Source organism: Lissotriton helveticus, chromosome 2_1, assembly GCF_964261635.1.
Source record: "Lissotriton helveticus chromosome 2_1, aLisHel1.1, whole genome shotgun sequence".
NCBI classification, from domain to species: domain Eukaryota; kingdom Metazoa; phylum Chordata; class Amphibia; order Caudata; family Salamandridae; genus Lissotriton; species Lissotriton helveticus.
The window spans coordinates 426,281,397-426,305,606 of NC_136059.1; positions in this window are offsets into that span (position 1 = coordinate 426,281,397).

Here is a 24,210-nt window from a genome sequence, read left to right on the forward strand (position 1 = left end):
CACACAGAGAAACGGCTGGGTCCGCAAGGAAAGGAGGTGCGGAGACGCCCGGATCGCCTGCTGAGCAAGGAGGGAAGCACCCAATTTTTCATGTTTGAAGCGGGGCGCGGGGGAGAAAAGACTGAAAAGCTGTGCTGCCGAGGCCTATGACTGAGCGGTAGTGGGGGCCATTGTGGACTCCCACCGGCTGCCCGAGTGACAGCGCAAGCCGACCAGGAGCAAGAAACCAGCCGCGCCTAGAAGCGCGCAACTACCCCAAGTTTAGGTGGGCACCGCTGATACTCATTGCGGGCCTGGGTGGCACGCAATAGATGCACCCGTGCTATCTGGACTGCAGAAGGGTCCGGTATTGGCAGAGGCAACAGCAAGGACCATCCCTGCAGTGATGTGCGCAGTGGATAGCAGACCCCCCCAGTAGGCTCCTGCTGGGCCCTGCTGGAGGTGCGAGTGGGTAGGTGGCCGCTGCCCCTGCGACACGGAGGAAAGAACATTGGCCGGGCCGGGCTCTGGGGTAGGGGGTGAAGGACAGGAGTCTGCCTGCCTCTGAGTGAGACTCGCCTGAAAGGGCTGCCCCCTCTGTCTGCGGAACTGTCTAAAGCCCAAACCCTCATTCCAGGAGGGCATAGCGAAAGAACCCAAGATTTGCCCATCGGTGCATACATGCTGATACCGCCACCGGTACCCAGAGAGTGGACTGAGCTCTTCTGAGAAGGAGGTGCATCAAGAGGCTGTGGATTTGTTACGGGAACGCAAGGCGCCAACTTTGCCGTTTGTGCAAAATGACCCGCTGGGAAGTGGGGGCCCTGACTATCGACAGTGGTTCTGCCTGGCGGTCTGAAGCTACCCCTTGGCCACTTTTACACGGGCATGCTGTACGAACACACTGTTCCTGTCGCGGCCCGCACCTAATCTTGAGCACTTGCACGCAATAATCGGCAGATATCCTATCGTGAGGCTGGTCGAGAGGGGACGGGAATATACCAGAGTCGACATGGGCATGCCAGACACAAGACAGCCCAAGTTGAATTTTGAAACGGCTAAGCGCACTGGCAAAAACTTGCAGGAGGACCGAGATGGCGACAGAAGAGAGGATGCACAGGCGAGTGGGGCGACACAAGCATCGGATGTGCAGAGTATCTTACAGGAGGTGCGCCAGGGATTCGCCCCATTGTGGATAAGGTAGATAGGATGTCCTCGCGGATGGACACCATCGCTCATAAGCTGGAGGGACCCGAGGACTGACTAACGGAGGTGGAAAGGCGCATATCGGACACCGAAGACACGACGGCCAGAGCCACGATGCAACTTGCTCAAATGGATAAACTCATGAAACTGTTTGCCGCCAAGAACGAGGACTTGGAAGCGAGCAGTAGGCACAATAATATTCGAATAGTGGGTATTCCCGAGTCGACCAACACGGGCAAGATGGAAGACTACGTTGAGCAACTATTACTGTCCTCGATAGGAGAAGAGTCCTTATCCAATCAGTTCATAGTAGAAAGAGCCCACCGCTCGCTGGGACCACGACCAGCGCCTGGCAATACTCCGCGGACTATAATTTCAAGACTTTTGAACTGCAGGGATAGGGATGTGGCACTGCGGGTGGCACGGAGTAAGCAACAACTTACGTATGATGGCAACAAGTTCTCCATTTATCCAGACTTCACCCCTATCGTTCAGGAGGAACAGCGCAAATTCATGGATGTCAAAAACAAATTGAGGCTGGCTCAAATCGATTATGCGTTGCTCTATCCTGCTCGCCTTAGGGTCACCCACCAAGGGAAACAACCTTTCTTTACCAAGCCACAACAGGTGAAGGAATTTCGCAAACTTGTGAAGCGTTCAAACCTCTCTTCTGGGGCTGCGCCGGCGTCGCAACAATCCTCCTCTATGGGAGCAGAAGATGACTCACAGACTCACTCACAGGGGTGCCGCTCGCAGCAGGACTGTAAAGTTTTGCTTTTCTCCTGGCGCATATTGACTGCCTTTTCGCTTTACTTGCTGGGACTGCCACCGAGGGGACTAACTGTGGAGGAGCCTGACAACGAGGACTCACTGCGGACTCCGGGACTGCGAGGACCAGCATTCCTGAGAACAACTGCAGCTGGTGCCTCTTCCCAGGAGTGCCCCGCCCCCTTTAAGCACTACTTAACTGCTCGCGGCCCCCGCTTCGCGGGCGCCGCTCGCAGCAGGACTGTAAAGTTTTGCTTTTCTCCTGGTGCATATTGACTCCCTTTTCGCTTTACTTGCTGGGACTGCCACCGAGGGGACTAACTGTGGTGGAACCTGACAACGAGGACTCACTGCGGACCCCGGGACTGCGAGGACCAGTATTCCTGAGAACAACTGCAGCTGGTGCCTCTTCCCGGGAGTGCCCCGCCCCCTTTAACCACTTCTTAACTGCTCGCGGCCCCCGCTTCGCGGGAGCCGCTCACAGCAGGACTGTAAAGTTTTGCTTTTCTCCTGGCGCATATTGACTCCCTTTTCGCTTTACTTGCTGGGACTGCCACCGAGGGGACTAACTGTGGAGGAACCTGACAACGAGGACTCACTGCGGACCCCGGGACTGCGAGGACCAGCATTCTTGAGAACAACTGCAGCTGGTGCCTCTTCCCGGGAGTGCCCCGCCCCCTTTAAGCACTTCTTAACTGCTCGCAGCAGGACTGTAAAGTTTTGCTTTTCTCCTGGCGCATATTGACTCCCTTTTCGCTTTACTTGCTGGGACTGCCACCGAGGGGACTACCTGTGGAGGAACCTGACAACGAGGACTCATTGCGGACCCCGGGACTGCGAGGACCAGCATTCCTGAGAACAACTGCAGCTGGTGCCTCTTCCCGGGAGTGCCCCGCCCCCTTTAAGCACTTCTTAACTGCTCGCGGCCCCCGCTTCGCGGGCGCCGCTCGCAGCAGGACTGTAAAGTTTTGCTTTTCTCCTGGCGCATATTGACTCCCTTTTCGCTTTACTTGCTGGGACTGCCACCGAGGGGACTAACTGTGGAGGAACCTGACAACGAGGACTCACTGCGGACCCCGGGACTGCGAGGACCAGCATTCCTGAGAACAACTGCAGCTGGTGCCTCTTCCCGGGAGTGCCCCGCCCCCTACGTTTACTTTAAGGACATCTTCAACGAGCATCGCGGGACGCATGCGGGACTTAGCACGATCTAAGCCCGGGCAAAGGGCGGGCCCTCTGAGGCCCTCAGAGGTCGAGGAGGTCGGGTTGGGTCCCCATCACTAACAACATTACCCCCGGACCACGTAAGACTTTGACATTGCCTATAAGACTCTCGTTTTATATTGTTCGCCTCTGGCTTACCAGATCTATGTTATATCGTTTGGGGGTGTGTGGTGTGTTATAATAGCTGTGTTAAAGTAAGACATTTGAGAAACATCTGTAGCATGTCTACCAGAAGTAGTAGAAGTAAGACAGCGGCTGGGGCAATGTCCGTCATAGGACCAATAGATCATTTTATTAAAAGGACCAATGATGCTATTGATCTCAGTATTTCGCTCCTTGAGCGTAGGGTTTCGCAAGACTTGGAAAATGCGAAACGCTCTTCCCTCGGGTCCATTATGTTAGCTACAACCCCAATAAGGTCAAGAAACTCAGATACTAATTTGCATGTAGCTTCTATTCATGAAATTCGACCCGACCTTCACACCATACCTAACGAGGTTAATTTATCGGCTACGAATCCTCTAATTGATTCAGATCCTGATACAAGTAGTGAACTAGAGAGAACACCGGACCTAAATATAGACTTTACACCAGAGATTGTAGCTGTGAATAACGAGAAACATCCCACAAATAGGCAAGAAGGTGCCATTAGAAAGCAAATAAAACACCCAATCCAGTCTATCCCCCCTGCTGTCAGAAAACGCAATTTGCCAAAAGCCCAACAGAAGAAAGGTACAAGTAAGCATTTAAACGCTAATGGACCAAGTATACCTAAAGAGGCACTAAGTAAAAACGTTCATGAGATTCCATCTGCGTGTACGGATAAGCCCATAGATAGCGATCAATTAGTGGAAAGATTTTGCGACCTTTTGAGCATCTTTATATCGCCAATTGAATCCAGGCTTGCCCGTATTGAGAAACAGCTAGAAGAACTCATAGTCTGTAACAAAAAAGCCAATAGTGCCCCTACAACAAAAATCATTAGTTCAAAGACAAGCACCAGTAAGATTACATTACCCACACCCAATGATCCTCCAGTACTTGACCCTGTGACAAAAACAAAATCTATTCTACCTTTAAGTAAAGAAACCGCTACAAATAAACTTGCACCTCTCAGTAGTCCAATTCCTAGAAATGATACAAATACTCAAGTCACAAATATCCAGGTTGAGAAGCTGCATACAACATCTCATAGTGCCAGAAAAACACATATTTAGTGAAACTTTTTCGACCGTCCAAAGGCCTCGGATCTCTCATGATCTTTCTTACACCTCAAGGCAAATACCCTCACGCATCAACTTGCCACCTGAGTGCGGGGCTGATGTCCTGGTTTTGGCAAACGTCACGAAACTCAGGAATGACCAAGATGAGACTTCTTCCTCCTTAAAAAACAAGACACTACATTGGCTGATAACTAATTGTAATTACCCCTTCGAATGTTCCGGAGAAATCACACATACCCAGAGAGTTGGATGGATAGGCCCTCTAAAGAAAAAATTTGAGGGGGACTGCGTAATCGTCACCTTTAAAAAACCAATATGGGCCCAAAAGACTTTGGCCAGGGCCCCTTCCCCCTCTACCTGGGAATTCAATACTACTCTTCTTCCCCTGGGGTATTTCTATAGGCACTTAATAACTACCCAACCATTTACGGTAAATAATCAGCTCAATTCCATTTATGATCAACATTTCACATCTGATAGTAATACTCTAACAGTTATCCACCAAGCACTCGTCTTCAGAGTAAGTCAATAAGAGTCCAATATTCATGTGTCTTTTATTCCATCAATTCGTCATCAGATTTCTTCATCCAATGTGTAACAGAATACCAGCCAACACGTGTTTCGTCTGGTCAGTCTATGACATACAGACTTCTTCAGGGCTGTAATTGATACAGTAACCAAAATTACAAAACACAATCCTGTACTCAATATTCACAATTCAATACACCGAATAAGTGTATCAAGAAAAAGTAAAACAAGGAAGTCCCAGTCACCAGGAGTAAAGCGAGAAATACCCAGAGTGTATCACTAATGCGTTTAATGCCCAAGAAAGAGCACCTATTCACACTAGATCGAAGTATCAGGGGAAAAGTAACGTACCCAACTTCAATCCAAATGCTGCGGAATATATTAATGACAATTAACCTGAAAAACCAAATGGGACCCAGTCACCAACTATACCAGCAGATAGGTCGCATAGTAAATACAAATTTGGACCTTAATGACTCACCCATAGTATAAGGGCGAAATCATGTGGTACGTAATCTTCAAAATTCAATTGATCTCCTCAGTCCAATCCAAACGAAATTCTAATCTGAAAATAAAACTTATGTCACTTCGCATAAGCTTTCTTTTATCTCAATAGTTATAATTGATTCTATATACATTATATTCTTGAGGCAAAAGCTAAACCACATATAACATATGCCACCACACAATTCTATGCTCAATCTGAGCTAACGCGTAACACATATGTAGTGTGTAGGTACTCATAGTGCATATATTTAATCAATATGTCCCTGGCTGTATGTGTAATCACTATATGGTTCACGACATAATCAATCCTCAATTTCTTAATTTACAATAAGTACCTGTGAACACTAGTTCGTGGTCCAGTTAATAGCTTCCAAGTGTTGTCAATTCAAAGTTGCAAATCCGCAAAATTCGAAGTCAAAAACCATCGTAAGTATGTTTAAACGTCTCGTTATCCTCATATCAACAGGCTGCAATCGAAATAAAATAGTATTATAACAAGCGCCCCATAATCAAACTGGATTGTATACCATAGCCACTATTATAACACCCAGCTCACCGCATATCAGCTCCTTCGGTGTTCAAAGCGGTCGCGTACTACACGCGCGCCATCTTTGAATGGCAATATATAGCCAAATTCACGGGCGCCATCTTTAAGTGGTGATTCTCCGTTTTTATTCGCCACTTATTCAAACGTTGTATTATCTAAGTTATATCTATTATGAAACTGCTATTAGCCGCCCGCACCCATAAAAGAGGTAAAATACGTACTTCTAAGCTATTTGCATTTAATGCATTCACGAATAATATTCAAATTGGCGGGCGCTATTTCCATTCCGTTAGTAATTTTCAGCGTCAAGTAAATAATGAAAGTTATTAACGCAATCCACTGCGTTATTCTCGGGTCATGTCAATATAATCAGTATATCAATAATACGATTGCACACCAACCTCTAAGTATTCTGAACTATGTCAAGTAGTGGTTTAACCAGCCTTCATGTGTATTCAAAGCAATAGGTACTATATGGGCCATTGCACCATAATTCTCCAACTCTATAAATGTAACAGACCTCCATTTCACATTGTACGTGATTGTCAGAATCTGAAAAATACCACGCAAAAAAGTAACCCGACCTACATCTGACAATATACGTCAGCAAACGGGGTCCAGATGGTCTTACCAATCTGCATAAATTTAAGCAGAGAATTCTATCCGCACATTCAGGAGCTAGGGGGAGAGGGAAAGGAGGACAGGGTGAAAAGATACAGTTACATCAGATGAACAGTGTTATTGTACCTCATAAGTCCTACTAGTATAATTGTATAGAAACAATTATTATAGTCTATTGTTATACAGTACATCAATTGAGTACATCAGAGCAAAACCAAACTATGTACAGCATCATCAGGTCATTCTTGCCCTAAGTAATATTCATATTCGTGGTCGATATTCAAACCACGTTCAACTGCCTTTAGTTTCAATACCCACATCACTTCTCTACGCCTTAACTGTAATTGCCTATTCCCACCTCTAACATCACGTTTGATATGAACAATTCCATGATATTTAAACGTATGTTTCTCTTTTTCATGAAAGTTTCTGACAATGTGGGAGGCAATGGGATAACGGGTATCCCCTGTTTTCAGTGCTCTAAAGTGCTCTACCATTCTCTCCTTCAGTTTTCTGATGGTGCTACCAACATAAATCTGTTTACAAGAACAAACTATAACATAAACAACAAAAGTAGTGTCACAATTAATAAACATGTTAATTAAATGTTCTCCTGTATTGTTATAGTTAAAAGTCTTGATCTTATTCACCGCCCATCTGCAGGAGCTACATCTTCCACACTTGTGGAAGCCTGTAGATCGCCCAGTGAGCCAGTCTGGAACAGTATTCTTCAAGGGGTAACTTGGACTGACGAAATTAGAGAGGGTGCGGCCCCTTCTAAAAGTAAGTCCCGGTTTATCTCCAATAAAGGGTGTCAGATCTTTGTCCATTTGTAATAAGTGCCAGTGTCTTTTCAAGATTTTAAACAGTTGGGCACTATCAGTACCGTAGTTTGTTACTTAACGAATCTTATCTTCTTTAAGTTCAACAGATTTATCTTTGAGAGTTCTTGACCTTTTAAGTTTCTTAGCTCTTGTTACTGCATTTTCAACCACTTTGCTCTGATACCCACGTTTCAAAAATCTCTTTGTAAGATCAGTAAGATTACGCTCAAAGTCATTATCTATCGAACAGTTCCGTCTCGCCCTTACCATCTCACCATAAGGGATCGCATTTATTTGGCTAGCTGGGTGACAACTTCGAGCATGCAAAACAGCATTACAGCTGGTAGGTTTACGAAACATGCGACTGCAAATTTTATCATCTTTAATGAACAGTTCAATATCTAAAAAATTGATATTATTTTTATCATAGTGGGTAGTAAATGACAGGTTCAGTGTATTATCATTCAGATAATCAAAAAAGCCTTTAAGTTTAACAGAATATTTTCAATTCTATTTTTCCCAAAATTAAATTTTGTGTATCTGTATTTTATAAGTTTTAGTTGCGTCTGTTATGACTGTATACCCAAAAAAATGAGTGTAAAAACCCTAACAAAATCCGAAAATGACAATGAAACACTGCAAAGGAGAAATTTGCTATAAGCTGTCTATGTTAGATTGTTTAGTTCTAAAACCACATTTGTAACTCTGTTTCCTATTAAGACCAGTTTGTACAATATCGTAGATGACAATTTAGTATGATCCCACGGAAAATAACCTTTGATAAGAGGGAAGCACTCAAATAAAACAAGCTGTGGCAAATCAAAAAAAAAAAAAAAAAAAAAAGCCTTTAAGTTCATCAACTGAACCTGTCCAAATGAGAAGGCAATCATCTATGTATCGCCCCCAATAGTGTATGTATTGTATCCATTTCCTACCGGATGGGCCCCAGATTCTCTCCGCCTCAAAGAACCCCATAAAGAGGTTCGCAAAGGACGGAGCAAATCTAGAACCCATCGCGGTACCAAGGCGCTGTCTATACCAGTTACCATCAAAAAGGAATACATTATTTTGAAGCACCAGTCTTGTCATCTTCAAAATCATCTGATTATGATCAAAGTATTCCGCACTCCTATTGCCTAGAAAGAAGTCAATAGCATGAATACCTAATTCATGGTCGATGTTGGTATAGAGAGATACCACATCGAGTGTAACCAATGTCATTCTCTCATCCCATACCAGATCGTTCATCAGATTTAGTACGTGTTTTGAATCCTCAATAAAAGAAGGTAAATTTTTGACATAAATCTGTAAAAAGGTGTCGACGTATTGGGAAAATAATTTACAACAAGGGGTGGTGATGGACAGAGTCTCTGAATTAAGCAGAGTACTCTCACCCAGTCAAGAGATCAGGGCTAGATCCAACACCGTTTTTTAGCTCATTGCACCATCCCAGTTTCAGAACCTGGCTGTATGCAAATTAGTCTGTCCCTGGCCCAGTGCATCATGGGAACAGGGCAGACCAGACTACAAAAGCCAATTCTTACACTGGGAAGGAAACAAGCTTCCGGGGACCGGTTTCTGCCATTTCAGGCGTCTTCGGCCCGGCTTGCTTGAATCCTGATGGTGCAATGAGCAAGGGACTCACATCTGAGTATACCCTTCCACGCTTAGGGTGGACAAAATAATTTACAACAAGGGGTGGTGATGGACAGAGTCTCTGAATTAAGCAGAGTACTCTCACCCAGTCAAGAGATCAGGGCTAGATCCAACACCGTTTTTTAGCTCATTGCACCATCCCAGTTTCAGAACCTGGCTGTATGCAAATTAGTCTGTCCCTGGCCCAGTGCATCATGGGAACAGGGCAGACCAGACTACAAAAGCCAATTCTTACACTGGGAAGGAAACAAGCTTCCGGGGACCGGTTTCTGCCATTTCAGGCGTCTTCGGCCCGGCTTGCTTGAATCCTGATGGTGCAATGAGCAAGGGACTCACATCTGAGTATACCCTTCCACGCTTAGGGTGGACAAAATAATTTACAACAAGGGGTGGTGATGGACAGAGTCTCTGAATTAAGCAGAGTACTCTCACCCAGTCAAGAGATCAGGGCTAGATCCAACACCGTTTTTTAGCTCATTGCACCATCCCAGTTTCAGAACCTGGCTGTATGCAAATTAGTCTGTCCCTGGCCCAGTGCATCATGGGAACAGGGCAGACCAGACTACAAAAGCCAATTCTTACACTGGGAAGGAAACAAGCTTCCGGGGACCGGTTTCTGCCATTTCAGGCGTCTTCGGCCCGGCTTGCTTGAATCCTGATGGTGCAATGAGCAAGGGACTCACATCTGAGTATACCCTTCCACGCTTAGGGTGGACAAAATAATTTAGTGGTTTTATGTTTTTTTTTTTTTTTTTTTTCAATCAGTTGAGAATAATTTTTTAGTAGAGGTGCGCAGGCTGCGCCGTGGAAACAGGGACTCAGAGAGGAACCGAGGGGCAATTGCAAAAAAACCAGGAGAGGTGGTAGAGGAGGTAGGAGGACAAGGAGGAAGGGTAGGCATGCGAACGAGATCATGGAAACCATAACTGAAAATGATGCTAATGATGTGGGTAATATTGAAATTGTGAACTTGTCGTCAACTGAGTTATCTGAGAGTATGATCAGTTTACTTAAAAAAGGAATGGGATTTTGCCCGATGATTATGTCAGATTGGTTTTTGATTAAAATTGATGTATTTAAGTTTGTAAGGAGGCTCAAACTGAAAAAGTATTTTGCTAATGTACCAGACAAACCCAGACATGCGAAAATAAAACCTGTAAGTGAAATTACCATTCAAGAACTTAAAGAAACTCAATTATTACTGTCCCTTACTGAGAGAGAGGAAGATCCAGTGACCCTACTGAAGTTATTGGAAGATTTGGGGATAGATAGGTTCTTGAGTGAGGAAAGTGGGTTGAAAGAGAGATCGAAATGGACACCACAGGTGGCATCTGGGAGTACAATTGAAGCCTTCTCTAAGGCGGTGAATCAAGACATAGACAAAATTACTGATGTGAAATGTTTGGATAAGACAAAGAAGTACAAAGACAACCTATTGCCTGGAGAGAGGCAGGCATTAAAAGAACTCACGAATAATCCTGACATTACTATACGTAGAGCAGACAAAGGTGGGAATATAGTAATTATGAATACAACAGATTACAAAGAAGAAGTGTATTCCCAATTGAATGATACTGTGTATTATGAAAAACTGCAAAGTAACCCTCTTACAAGTCTGTCCAAAATTATCAATGACTATTTGAAAATTTGTTACGAAGAAACTCTAATTGATCGAGATTTATTTATTTATTTATTTAATGGTTTTATAAAGCGCGTAGTAACTCGATGAGCATCCCAGCGCTGAGATGAATTCCTCTATTTACAAGTTACTACACCGCGTGCACCATGCATGTACACGCTACCAAAAATTCATAAATCTATGGTTAAACCACCAGGCAGGCCAATAATTTCCGGTATTGGGGGGCCAACAGAGCGCCTTTCCCAATACGTTGACACCTTTTTACAGATTTATGTCAAAAATTTACCTTCTTTTATTGAGGATTCAAAACACGTACTAAATCTGATGAACGATCTGGTATGGGATGAGAGAATGACATTGGTTACACTCGATGTGGTATCTCTCTATACCAACATCGACCATGAATTAGGTATTCATGCTATTGACTTCTTTCTAGGCAATAGGAGTGCGGAATACTTTGATCATAATCAGATGATTTTGAAGATGACAAGACTGGTGCTTCAAAATAATGTATTCCTTTTTGATGGTAACTGGTATAGACAGCGCCTTGGTACCGCGATGGGTTCTAGATTTGCTCCGTCCTTTGCGAACCTCTTTATGGGGTTCTTTGAGGCGGAGAGAATCTGGGGCCCATCCGGTAGGAAATGGATACAATACATACACTATTGGGGGCGATACATAGATGATTGCCTTCTCATTTGGACAGGTTCAGTTGATGAACTTAAAGGCTTTTTTGATTATCTGAATGATAATACACTGAACCTGTCATTTACTACCCACTATGATAAAAATAATATCAAATTTTTAGATATTGAACTGTTCATTAAAGATGATAAAATTTGCAGTCGCATGTTTCGTAAACCTACCAGCTGTAATGCTGTTTTGCATGCTCGAAGTTGTCACCCAGCTAGCCAAATAAATGCGATCCCTTATGGTGAGATGGTAAGGGCGAGACGGAACTGTTCGATAGATAATGACTTTGAGCGTAATCTTACTGATCTTACAAAGAGATTTTTGAAACGTGGGTATCAGAGCAAAGTGGTTGAAAATGCAGTAACAAGAGCTAAGAAACTTAAAAGGTCAAGAACTCTCAAAGATAAATCTGTTGAACTTAAAGAAGATAAGATTCATTTAGTAACAAACTACGGTACTGATAGTGCCCAACTGTTTAAAATCTTGAAAAGACACTGGCACTTATTACAAATGGACAAAGATCTGACACCCTTTATTGGAGATAAACCAGGACTTACTTTTAGAAGGGGGCGCACCCTCTCTAATTTCGTCAGTCCAAGTTACCCCTTGAAGAATACTGTTCCAGACTGGCTCACTGGGCGATCTACAGGCTTCCACAAGTGTGGAAGATGTAGCTCCTGCAGATGGGCGGTGAATAAGATCAAGACTTTTAACTATAACAATACAGGAGAACATTTAATTAACATGTTTATTAATTGTGACACTACTTTTGTTGTTTATGTTATAGTTTGTTCTTGTAAACAGATTTATGTTGGTAGCACCATCAGAAAACTGAAGGAGAGAATGGTAGAGCACTTTAGAGCACTGAAAACAGGGGATACCCGTTATCCCATTGCCTCCCACATTGTCAGAAACTTTCATGAAAAAGAGAAACATACGTTTAAATATCATGGAATTGATCATATCAAACGTGATGTTAGAGGTGGGAATAGGCAATTACAGTTAAGGCGTAGAGAAGTGATGTGGTTATTGAAACTAAAGGCAGTTGAACGTGGTTTGAATATCGACCACGAATATGAATATTACTTAGGGCAAGAATGACCTGATGATGCTGTACATAGTTTGGTTTTGCTCTGATGTACTCAATTGATGTACTGTATAACAATAGACTATAATAATTGTTTCTATACAATTATACTAGTAGGACTTATGAGGTACAATAACACTGTTCATCTGATGTAACTGTATCTTTTCACCCTGTCCTCCTTTCCCTCTCCCCCTAGCTCCTGAATGTGCGGATAGAATTCTCTGCTTAAATTTATGCAGATTGGTAAGACCATCTGGACCCCGTTTGCTGACGTATATTGTCAGATGTAGGTCGGGTTACTTTTTTGCGTGGTATTTTTCAGATTCTGACAATCACGTACAATGTGAAATGGAGGTCTGTTACATTTATAGAGTTGGAGAATTATGGTGCAATGGCCCATATAGTAACTATTGCTTTGAATACACATGAAGGCTGGTTAAACCACTACTTGACATAGTTCAGAATACTTAGAGGTTGGTGTGCAATCGTATTATTGATATACTGATTATATTGACATGACCCGAGAATAACGCAGTGGATTGCGTTAATAACTTTCATTATTTACTTGATGCTGAAAATTACTAACGGAATGGAAATAGCGCCCGCCAATTTGAATATTATTCGTGAATGCATTAAATGCAAATAGCTTAGAAGTACGTATTTTACCTCTTTTATGGGTGCGGGCGGCTAATAGCAGTTTCATAATAGATATAACTTAGATAATACAACGTTTGAATAAGTGGCGAATAAAAACGGAGAATCACCACTTAAAGATGGCGCCCGTGAATTTGGCTATATATTGCCATTCAAAGATGGCGCGCGTGTAGTACGCGACCGCTTTGAACACCGAAGGAGCTGATATGAGGTGAGCTGGGTGTTATAATAGTGGCTATGGTATACAATCCAGTTTGATTATGGGGCGCTTGTTATAATACTATTTTATTTCGATTGCAGCCTGTTGATATGAGGATAACGAGACGTTTAAACATACTTACGATGGTTTTTGACTTCGAATTTTGCGGATTTGCAACTTTGAATTGACAACACTTGGAAGCTATTAACTGGACCACGAACTAGTGTTCACAGGTACTTATTGTAAATTAAGAAATTGAGGATTGATTATGTCGTGAACCATATAGTGATTACACATACAGCCAGGGACATATTGATTAAATATATGCACTATGAGTACCTACACACTACATATGTGTTACGCGTTAGCTCAGATTGAGCATAGAATTGTGTGGTGGCATATGTTATATGTGGTTTAGCTTTTGCCTCAAGAATATAATGTATATAGAATCAATTATAACTATTGAGATAAAAGAAAGCTTATGCGAAGTGACATAAGTTCTATTTTCAGATTAGAATTTCGTTTGGATTGGACTGAGGAGATCAATTGAATTTTGAAGATTACGTACTACATGATTTCGCCCTTATACTATGGGTGAGTCATTAAGGTCCAAATTTGTATTTACTATGCGACCTATCTGCTGGTATAGTTGGTGACTGGGTCCCATTTGGTTTTTCAGGTTAATTGTCATTAATATATTCCGCAGCATTTGGATTGAAGTTGGGTACGTTACTTTTCCCCTGATACTTCGATCTAGTGTGAATAGGTGCTCTTTCTTGGGCATTAAACGCATTAGTGATACACTCTGGGTATTTCTCGCTTTACTCCTGGTGACTGGGACTTCCTTGTTTTACTTTTTCTTGATACACTTATTCGGTGTATTGAATTGTGAATATTGAGTACAGGATTGTGTTTTGTAATTTTGGTTACTGTATCAATTACAGCCCTGAAGAAGTCTGTATGTCATAGACTGACCAGACGAAACACGTGTTGGCTGGTATTCTGTTACACATTGGATGAAGAAATCTGATGACGAATTGATGGAATAAAAGACACATGAATATTGGACTCTTATTGACTTACTCTGAAGACGAGTGCTTGGTGGATAACTGTTAATGTTTAGTCATTTATGACGCTGAATTGAGTAGTGGTAACCTACTCTCTCCACTTTGAGCACCAATTGAACTTTATTTTGTACTTACGTTTACTTATACACGCTGTGCGCTCCAGTATAACTGTTACCAATTTAGTAAAATTGTTTGCTTTGGTTAGGGAGCAGCCGCATAAGTTAAGATGAATAGAGATAAGGAGGCAGAGCAATTATTTGACAAGTTAGTGGCAGGTGGAACAATTGGAGCTGCCATGGGACCATCTAAAGAGACAAAAAAGGAAGGCCTTAGAGCCAAGTTTGTGAAGCTTGAATCCCTCAAACGCACTGAGTTGAATAAATGGTGGGATGCCGCTACTTTAAAACAATATATAAAGCTCAATAGAATTCCGCGTGGCCTCAGGTCCCAGATCATACCAACTTATGAAGATCTAGAGCCTGATCTTTATGTAACATGGGAGAAGGAACTAAACACCAGTTCCAGGAATCTGATTAATATTCTAATTGAAAATGCAGAGAGAAAAATAGCGAAATTATTGGTAGAAATACAGAAAGTAGAGGATGAAATTAAAGAAATGAATCTTCCCGAAGCGACCATTAAAAATTACAACGTTTTGGATGATAAACTAAATGATTTACAAAATGATATCAAGCAAAGGAAAGCAAGAAAGATTAAACGCGACGAAAAGGACTATCGGTCAGGTCGAGTTTATACCTTTGCAAGGAAATTTGACTATCTTATTACTAAATCCACGAGTGATAAACAAAAGAGCGGCACTCCATCAGCTAGTGATAGTGACCCTGGGACTAGTAACATTTCCAGTAGTGATAATGAGGAAAACTCTGAGACCGCTTCCCTTCAATCAGTTGAGAATAATTTTTTAGTAGAGGTGCGCAGGCTGCGCCGTGGAAACAGGGACTCAGAGAGGAACCGAGGGGCAATTGCAAAAAAAACAGGAGAGGTGGTAGAGGAGGTAGGAGGACAAGGAGGAAGGGTAGGCATGCGAACGAGATCATGGAAACCATAACTGAAAATGATGCTAATGATGTGGGTAATATTGAAATTGTGAACTTGTCGTCAACTGAGTTATCTGAGAGTATGATCAGTTTACTTAAAAAAGGAATGGGATTTTGCCCGATGATTATGTCAGATTGGTTTTTGATTAAAATTGATGTATTTAAGTTTGTAAGGAGGCTCAAACTGAAAAAGTATTTTGCTAATGTACCAGACAAACCCAGACATGCGAAAATAAAACCTGTAAGTGAAATTACCATTCAAGAACTTAAAGAAACTCAATTATTACTGTCCCTTACTGAGAGAGAGGAAGATCCAGTGACCCTACTGAAGTTATTGGATGATTTGGGGATAGATAGGTTCTTGAGTGAGGAAAGTGGGTTGAAAGAGAGATCGAAATGGACACCACAGGTGGCATCTGGGAGTACAATTGAAGCCTTCTCTAAGGCGGTGAATCAAGACATAGACAAAATTACTGATGTGAAATGTTTGGATAAGACAAAGAAGTACAAAGACAACCTATTGCCTGGAGAGAGGCAGGCATTAAAAGAACTCACGAATAATCCTGACATTACTATACGTAGAGCAGACAAAGGTGGGAATATAGTAATTTTGAATACAACAGATTACAAAGAAGAAGTGTATTCCCAATTGAATGATACTGTGTATTATGAAAAACTGCAAAGTAACCCTCTTACAAGTCTGTCCAAGATTATCAATGACTATTTGAAAATTTGTTACGAAGAAACTCTAATTGATCGAGATGAATTCCTCTATTTACAAGTTACTACACCGCGTGCACCATGCATGTACACGCTACCAAAAATTCATAAATCTATGGTTAAACCACCAGGCAGGCCAATAATTTCCGGTATTGGGGGGCCAACAGAGCGCCTTTCCCAATACGTTGACACCTTTTTACAGATTTATGTCAAAAATTTACCTTCTTTTATTGAGGATTCAAAACACGTACTAAATCTGATGAACGATCTGGTATGGGATGAGAGAATGACATTGGTTACACTCGATGTGGTATCTCTCTATACCAACATCGACCATGAATTAGGTATTCATGCTATTGACTTCTTTCTAGGCAATAGGAGTGCGGAATACTTTGATCATAATCAGATGATTTTGAAGATGACAAGACTGGTGCTTCAAAATAATGTATTCCTTTTTGATGGTAACTGGTATAGACAGCGCCTTGGTACCGCGATGGGTTCTAGATTTGCTCCGTCCTTTGCGAACCTCTTTATGGGGTTCTTTGAGGCGGAGAGAATCTGGGGCCCATCCGGTAGGAAATGGATACAATACATACACTATTGGGGGCGATACATAGATGATTGCCTTCTCATTTGGACAGGTTCAGTTGATGAACTTAAAGGCTTTTTTGATTATCTGAATGATAATACACTGAACCTGTCATTTACTACCCACTATGATAAAAATAATATCAAATTTTTAGATATTGAACTGTTCATTAAAGATGATAAAATTTGCAGTCGCATGTTTCGTAAACCTACCAGCTGTAATGCTGTTTTGCATGCTCGAAGTTGTCACCCAGCTCGCCAAATAAATGCGATCCCTCATGGTGAGATGGTAAGGGCGAGACGGAACTGTTCGATAGATAATGACTTTGAGCGTAATCTTACTGATCTTACAAAGAGATTTTTGAAACGTGGGTATCAGAGCAAAGTGGTTGAAAATGCAGTAACAAGAGCTAAGAAACTTAAAAGGTCAAGAACTCTCAAAGATAAATCTGTTGAACTTAAAGAAGATAAGATTCGTTTAGTAACAAACTACGGTACTGATAGTGCCCAACTGTTTAAAATCTTGAAAAGACACTGGCACTTATTACAAATGGACAAAGATCTGACATCCTTTATTGGAGATAAACCGGGACTTACTTTTAGAAGGGGCCGCACCCTCTCTAATTTCGTCAGTCCAAGTTACCCCTTGAAGAATACTGTTCCAGACTGGCTCACTGGGCGATCTACAGGCTTCCACAAGTGTGGAAGATGTAGCTCCTGCAGATGGGCGGTGAATAAGATCAAGACTTTTAACTATAACAATACAGGAGAATATTTAATTAACATGTTTATTAATTGTGACACTACTTTTGTTGTTTATGTTATAGTTTGTTCTTGTAAACAGATTTATGTTGGTAGCACCATCAGAAAACTGAAGGAGAGAATGGTAGAGCACTTTAGAGCACTGAAAACAGGGGATACCCGTTATCCCATTGCCTCCCACATTGTCAGAAACTTTCATGAAAAAGAGAAACATACGTTTAAATATCATGGAATTGATCATATCAAACGTGATGTTAGAGGTGGGAATAGGCAATTACAGTTAAGGCGTAGAGAAGTGATGTGGTTATTGAAACTAAAGGCAGTTGAACGTGGTTTGAATATCGACCACGAATATGAATATTACTTAGGGCAAGAATGACCTGATGATGCTGTACATAGTTTGGTTTTGCTCTGATGTACTCAATTGATGTACTGTATAACAATAGACTATAATAATTGTTTCTATACAATTATACTAGTAGGACTTATGAGGTACAATAACACTGTTCATCTGATGTAACTGTATCTTTTCACCCTGTCCTCCTTTCCCTCTCCCCCTAGCTCCTGAATGTGCGGATAGAATTCTCTGCTTAAATTTATGCAGATTGGTAAGACCATCTGGACCCCGTTTGCTGACGTATATTGTCAGATGTAGGTCGGGTTACTTTTTTGCATGGTATTTTTCAGATTCTGACAATCACGTACAATGTGAAATGGAGGTCTGTTACATTTATAGAGTTGGAGAATTATGGTGCAATGGCCCATATAGTAACTATTGCTTTGAATACACATGAAGGCTGGTTAAACCACTACTTGACATAGTTCAGAATACTTAGAGGTTGGTGTGCAATCGTATTATTGATATACTGATTATATTGACATGACCCGAGAATAACGCAGTGGATTGCGTTAATAACTTTCATTATTTACTTGATGCTGAAAATTACTAACGGAATGGAAATAGCACCCACAATTTGAATATTATTCGTGAATGCATTAAATGCAAATAGCTTAGAAGTACGTATTTTACCTCTTTTATGGGTGCGGGCGGCTTATAGCAGTTTCATAATAGATATAACTTAGATAATACAACGTTTGAATAAGTGGCGAATAAAAACGGAGAATCACCACTTAAAGATGGCGCCCGTGAATTTGGCTATATATTGCCATTCAAAGATGGCGCGCGTGTAGTACGCGACCGCTTTGAACACCGAAGGAGCTGATATGCGGTGAGCTGGGTGTTATAATAGTGGCTATGGTATACAATCCAGTTTGATTATGGGGCGCTTGTTATAATACTATTTTATTTCGATTGCAGCCTGTTGATATGAGGATAACGAGACGTTTAAACATACTTACGATGGTTTTTGACTTCGAATTTTGCGGATTTGCAACTTTGAATTGACAACACTTGGAAGCTATTAACTGGACCACGAACTAGTGTTCACAGGTACTTATTGTAAATTAAGAAATTGAGGATTGATTATGTCGTGAACCATATAGTGATTACACATACAGCCAGGGACATATTGATTAAATATATGCACTATGAGTACCTACACACTACATATGTGTTACGCGTTAGCTCAGATTGAGCATAGAATTGTGTGGTGGCATATGTTATATGTGGTTTAGCTTTTGCCTCAAGAATATAATGTATATAGAATCAATTATAACTATTGAGATAAAAGAAAGCTTATGCGAAGTGACATAAGTTTTATTTTCAGATTAGAATTTCGTTTGGATTGGACTGAGGAGATCAATTGAATTTTGAAGATTACGTACTACATGATTTCGCCCTTATACTATGGGTGAGTCATTAAGGTCCAAATTTGTATTTACTATGCGACCTATCTGCTGGTCTAGTTGGTGACTGGGTCCCATTTGGTTTTTCAGGTTAATTGTCATTAATATATTCCGCAGCATTTGGATTGAAGTTGGGTACGTTACTTTTCCCCTGATACTTCGATCTAGTGTGAATAGGTGCTCTTTCTTGGGCATTAAACGCATTAGTGATACACTCTGGGTATTTCTCGCTTTACTCCTGGTGACTGGGACTTCCTTGTTTTACTTTTTCTTGATACACTTATTCGGTGTATTGAATTGTGAATATTGAGTACAGGATTGTGTTTTGTAATTTTGGTTACTGTATCAATTACAGCCCTGAAGAAGTCTGTATGTCATAGACTGACCAGACGAAACACGTGTTGGCTGGTATTCTGTTACACATTGGATGAAGAAATCTGATGACGAATTGATGGAATAAAAGACACATGAATATTGGACTCTTATTGACTTACTCTGAAGACGAGTGCTTGGTGGATAACTGTTAATGTTCAGTCATTTGTGACGCTGAATTGAGTAGTGGTAACCTACTCTCTCCACTTTGAGCACCAATTGAACTTTATTTTGTACTTACGTTTACTTATACACGCTGTGCGCTCCAGTATAACTGTTACCAATTTAGTAAAATTGAAAGTAATACGCCTTTCCTCCATCAAAACCCAAACTTTTTTGATCCTATTGGCCCAGTACAATGGTACCAAGGTCAAACTCACTCACATTTGACCACCCACCCGTACCTGTCTGCAACGCCACACTATGAGCACAGAGATGCCCGCTGGCGCCAAGTTGCAACTGTCCCGGGAAATCCATACAGCATTCCTACTCATAACAGATTCAGTGCATTGTCCGGTCTGGATTTTAACGACTGACTGACTTATGAACAGCTCAAAGAAACAGATGGATATACTGTAAATAGGGGTGCATTGCAAGTATGCAAAACAATAGTTACTGAGGATAAAAATATAACATTTACTCCTGATAGCCATATTTTAAATATCTTTTCAGAATGTAGGTCGGAGGATACGGTTAATTTATCATCAGCCAACCCTACTTTCAGTCCTATTTTCAGCACTACTGTTAACTTAACATCCACTAATACAAATGTAGCTACCTTGCAACTTAATTTCATGTACTGGAATATAGCTGGCTTGTCTATGAAACTAACTAACCCTAATTTTTTGTCCCAGATCAACCTGAGCAATATCATCTGTCTCCAGGAAACTTGGGCCAATGATCCCATACATATAACAGGGTACAGAACCTTCTTCTCTGCAGCAAAAAAATCATCTTCTGGTAGAAGTAAGGGCGGTTTAATTACATATATAGCAAATACTTTACGTAATGAGGATATGCTCCCCCTAAAACTGGAAGACAATTATCAGATAATTGTCTTAAAGAGAACCAAACAATATATATATATATTATTGTAAATGTATATAATAATCTGAATACAGAGGACCTGACTAATCTCCTCTCAGAGATTTCCCTAGCCCTTCAAGACCTGCGAGCACGACATGTAAAGAAGTCCAGTACTATAGTATGGGGCGGAGATTTCAACCTCCATCTGTGTAGAATCACAAATACCGATAGATGCGGTATTGAAGGGGATGGTGACAATGGAATAACACACTTTTTACACTCGGCTGAGGGCGAGAAAATGAATGAGATTATGGCAGAACTAGAATTGGGCTTTGCCAATGAGATAAAGGCCTTCCCAGTACCCTTTTCTCCAACATTTAATGGCAGAGGCCTTGCGAGCCTGATAGACTATGTTCTGATCTCAACATGTAAAGGCCCTAACATAGAACTATTCGAAGTGATTAAAAATCCACTAAGTGACCATTTCCCAATTACTGTCGCTCTACGCGAACAAAATATTCATAAGAAGCCTCACCTAATGAGTATGTTGGACCAGCAAGGGCTCGAACTAGGATCCTTAAATGGGTACACATTAAAATGGGGAAACATTGACAAAGGAGCTATAACAGCAAAAATAGTCAAACAAAATCAAATTGATATAATTAACTGCCTAGACTCAAGTATAACACCCAGTGAGGTTCTGGTCAGCTTTAATACCATCTCCCGTAATATAAAAAAAGAACTCACCAGAACATGTAAACAAAATAAGAGTCAGGCTGAAAAAGGCTGGTTCAGTCCAGCCTGTACAAAAGCTCATACGAAGCTAAAGATAGCCTTAAGTAAGGATAAAAGAGATAGAGGGGAAATCATCAGACTAAGAAAAGAATACTCCGTAGCTTTGAGAACCAGAAAACAAGAGATTAAAGCTGATCTATGGGAGCGCTTAACCAAAAGTTCGGAATTAAAAGATAGTGCCACATTTTGGCAAATAGTTAGATCCCCTTTTTTAACAGGCACAGTGGACTTACCGTCCATTGATGTTGCTATCAGTGATAGCGAATGGGTGAGTTATTTCTCAAAACTTTTTAGTGAAGCAAATATACCGGCAACAGAACATACAGACCACCCGATCGAGGTTGCTTTTCCAATACAACTGCATTTCTCGCATGACGAGGTACAAAAGGCACTTAAATCTTCAAAAGTAGGTAAAGCCCCGGGTCCAGACGGGGTGCCAGTCGATATCTTTAAACATCTAGTAGATCTCTGGTCCCCGCTTTTGACTAATGTCTTAAACGCCACCATAGAAGAGGGCCTAATAGACACCTGGAAAACCTCAATATTGGTCCCTATATTCAAAAAAGGGGACCGAAATAGTCCATCTTGTTATAGACCGATATCACTCCTGGACTCGCTCGGGAAGATAGCAGGACGAATTCTTCTCGAGCGACTCCAGGACTGGACAACAACACATAACATCATTTCGGCAATACAATATGGGTTTCGTGAGGGATTAGGTACAGTGGACCAGGCATTAAACCTGTCTCTATTGGCAGGAAAATATGTGGAGGCTAAGGGGACAACGTTGCACATGGTCTATGTCGATTTATCCTCAGCATTCGATTGTGTTGTACACTCGAGGCTGTGGAAAATCATTTTAGATACGGGTGTCGCTCCTCCGATTGTGGACTTTTTACGGGAACTATATACCGGAACAACCGGAAGAGTTAGATTTGGGACAAAAGGACAGCTCACGGAAAGTTTTAAAGTGAAAAAGGGTTCAGACAGGGCTGTGTCCTGGCCCCCTTTTTATTCACACTGTACACTAATGGGCTAGAGACCGCCATGCTATTAGGAAGTAAGGATCTTCCTTCAATTGGTCATCGGCAGATACCAGCTTTGTTGTATGCCGACGACGCGGTTTTACTAGCAAGAACTCCTGTGGAGCTGCAAAGAGCATTAGACAAATACTGTGGGGCAGATTTATGTTAACTGGCGCATCCCCAGGGATGCGCCAGTTAACATGCACCACAGTGCGCCACAGCTCCGCCACCCATGGTGCGCCGCATTTATGATGCGGCGCACCATGGGGCAAAAACGGCACAGATGCGTGACGCATCTGTGCCGTAAAGGTGACGCATTGCTGGAGTTGCGTCGCAAGCGTGACGCAGCTCCAGCAAGGCTCGGGGGTGCCCCATCTCCACAATGCTGCGTCAAGACCTACGCCTGCTTCAAGCAGGCGCAGGCTTTTGACGCAGCATTGGCCTGAAAGTGACTGAGTGAAATCTCATAGATTTCACTCAGCCACTTTTGCGAGGCGCACCTGCCCCGGAACACCCACCCTGTGCCGGAACGCCCACAAGCGGCGCAGGGCTTTACAACGTGACGCATCTGCCTAGATGCGTCACGTTGTAAATCGTTCGTAGGGATGCGCCACGTTTACGCCGCCTTGCGTGACGCAACAGCGGCGTAAACGTGGCGCAAGTGCCTCATAAATCTGCCCCTGTGATTTTATGACAAGCCTAAATCTATCACTTAATGTAAAAAAAAACATACACCATGCACACAGGCAAGAAAACTAGAAAGATAAGAAGTTTGTATGTAAAGGGTGAGGCACTGGACAGGACTGTAACATACCCATATTTGGGAATTGTAATTGATGACAAATTTAGATGGAAGCCAGCGATAAATGCACGGAAATTGGCTTTCCTAAGAGCAACAACGGCATTAAAATCGTTTGCTTAAAAATTGGGCGAGAAACTGTCATCTGAACTATTAAAAATATATAATGCAAATGTGTTAGCACTGCCATTTACGGAGCTATGGATATGGGGGTCAGCGAATGTGGAAGAATTGCAAATAATTGAAAATTCCTTTGCAAAATACCTACTGGGTACACCAAAGAGCTCTTCCACATATGCCTGCCATTTAGAACTAGGCATGGACTATATAACTGACACCATAAGAATTCAACCTGTCATGTTGTGGTGCCGAATCTGGGTTACAGAACAATGTCATCTAACAAGATCAATAATACACGATATTCAGTCACTTGATCATTGTAGAAAAATAAAATGGTTAGTATACGTCAAAGCCTTACTGACTGACTTAGGCTTTGAAAAATATTTTGCTGAGCCGTCAACAATCGCTCCGATTTCAAAGGCAGATTTAAAAAAAGCCTGTTTGGTGCATCTGGGTCAAACACGCCTGTTAAAAGAGATAGGGAAGCCCTCTGCCCAGCAGGCCTTACTAGCTCAGACTGTGTTTTCCATCGAACCTTATTTGATGTACAGCCTAACCCAATTCGAAAAACTGTTGCTGACACGCTTTAGATTTAACATGTTTCATTTAATGATTTCTTTCCCTACCCATAATGACTGGTCCTCAAGAACAATCCCATGTCCCTGTGACTCTGTCTCCCCACAATCGACTATACATACTACTCTCTTTTGTAAATTT